Source organism: Propithecus coquereli, unplaced genomic scaffold (assembly GCF_000956105.1).
Source record: "Propithecus coquereli isolate 6110/MARCELLA unplaced genomic scaffold, Pcoq_1.0 Scaffold58, whole genome shotgun sequence".
Lineage (NCBI taxonomy): Eukaryota > Metazoa > Chordata > Mammalia > Primates > Indriidae > Propithecus > Propithecus coquereli.
Window position 1 is genome coordinate 7,587,176 of NW_012151729.1, and position 2,416 is coordinate 7,589,591.

A 2,416-nucleotide genomic window follows, 5' to 3' on the forward strand; every position below is an offset into this window, starting at 1 on the left:
GGAAAATTACACAACATCTCTTCTTAGCTTCAGTCTCCTTACACTGGGGCCAATAATAGCATCTACCTCATGGAATCGTCACAGCGATCTAATGAAATCACATATGTAAAGCATTCAGGATAACTCATATTGGCGCACAGTAAAGCCTGAAGAAATGGTGACTTCTATGGATATGGCAAAGGGGGTGTAGCAAGCACAGTGATGAAGAGTGTGGGCTCTGCAGACATCCTGGTTTTGACCCCACTTCTGTCCTTTCCTGACATTACCACATTGGGCATGTTTCTCATTTTTCTGTGCTTCAGTTTCCCACCTTAAGATAATGCTAATAACCCAACCTTCCCCACTGGGTTGTGGTGTGGATGGGTTAGCAGACATAAATCACTTAGAAAAATGACTGTCATATGGTAGCAGATACATTTTTATTAGTTATGATTATTAAAGAGGTACTTGTACCAAAAGACCTCAAGTTAAATGGCTAACTGGCTTTGCTAGGACTAAGAAGTCACATAAAATCCATTTCAAAATCGGTGTGCTCAGAGCTGGAAATGCAGCAATCCATAAGAAACCTGAATTCCTTATCCTCTCAGACCTCGGCAATCATCTGTGGAGTAGATCCATTTTCAGGTGTTTCCTGGTATATACTTAACATTGTCTTAGACTATACTTTTATTCCTTTACTGGAGTTTAAGATTTCTGCTATTTGAAGGCGGGCCTACCTCCTTGTCGGCTGGAAGCTTGGAACCTGACAAGGCCTTCAGAGGGCAGAGGGGAAACCTGGGTGCTGGAGGTTCAATTGTGCAGGGAGGAATTTTGGAGGTTTGGGATTTTTGTTGTTGTTTGTTTGTTTGTTTTTCATGGTGAGATTTTAGGCAATACTGTCTTCACTTAAAATAATTTTGGTTTTACTAAATAATTACATCATCGTGTTTGAATACATTCCACTTACAAAAAGTGATTATTTAAAAAGTTCAGTGAGTCAGAGTAATTCATTTAAAATGAACTTTTCTAGAATCTATTGATTTCCTAGTTTTGAACCAGACAATGCAAAAGTCAAGGTTGATTCCATTGTTTGGAGAAATTCAAGAGCAACTTGGGAGAGCTTCAAGGATGGAGAGCTCTGGAGGGGGTCCTTCCATTTTCGATGCTCTCTTTCTGATGCCTCATAAATGAACATCTGCCCCAGCCCTATCCCTAAACTCCCAACTCCCGACATGATTCCAATTTAGCTCCCTTTTGCAGTCAATTTCCATGGCTATGCCATCTTCTAATTCTGCCTCGGACTGATAGTATGAATGATGGGAGATACTATTTATGTTCTGTCCTCTGTTTCCTTGACATAGGGAAGAAGGCAAGAAGTTGCTATAAATCACCACAATCATAAAGGCCACACATTTCGATGGTACAGACTCAGGTATGAGTCTTTTTCTGTCCCTTACCGGTTGCGTGGCCCTTGGAAAGCATTCCAAACCCCAGTTTTCTTAATACCTGCTTCACAGAGTTGCGAGAATGAGATGGGACTGGTACAAGTGAAGTGCTTTGCACGGTGGCTGGCATATAGTAGGTTTTGATTAAAATTAGTTTTCATGATTTAAATTTTAATGATAAATGTACTAAATGCATCCTTTATATCCTGAAATAAATTCTTCTAAGGACTTATTCACAAATCTTTTTTTGGAATTTTGAAGAATTTAGATAAAAATCTCTATTCTTAGTTCAGAAAACTCTCTGATATAGAAGGTAATATAAGCAGAATCCAGATCAACCACCTTCATATTTACTTGGTGGGGCCCAGGTTAGGGTTGGGGGTAGGAGAAGGAGCAGGAAGCTGAGATTGGAAGAGCCGAGTTTTAGGACAAGCTCTACCTTTGATTCATTATGTTAATTTGGGCAAGTCATTTCACCTCTTGGATTTGTTTCCTAAACTTGTAAAATGGGGTTCCTTCTCCTACCTCCAGTGTAAATTTCATTAGACTTCACCAGACAGAGGCTCTTCCTTTAAATGAAATAAAAGAAAACAAAAAACAAATTCTTGAATTTACCATTATCTCTCGCCTGCTTATATACATTATTTAGTGTTTGTCATCCAGCTGTGACTGATGCATTTTAATGTACAGAACACAATTATGGCAACAATTTTTTTCCAGTCTTCTATTGTTAGGTTTGCTTATTATTTCTCCGTGTACAGAGCACATCCCTAAATACCTAAAATGATTTAGCCAACATTTTCCCTACTTAACCTAGATAGATGGTTGAAGACAAACAAAACATAACTACTTTCCATTCTTGTTGCAGAACTTAACTATTCTTGAGGAGGTAGTGTTAATTTTTATAGTGTTAGCATTTATTAAATACATATTGTGTATCAGACAATGTGCTAAGCATTTTATATGCATTAGTCCTAAGGATAAACATGCAA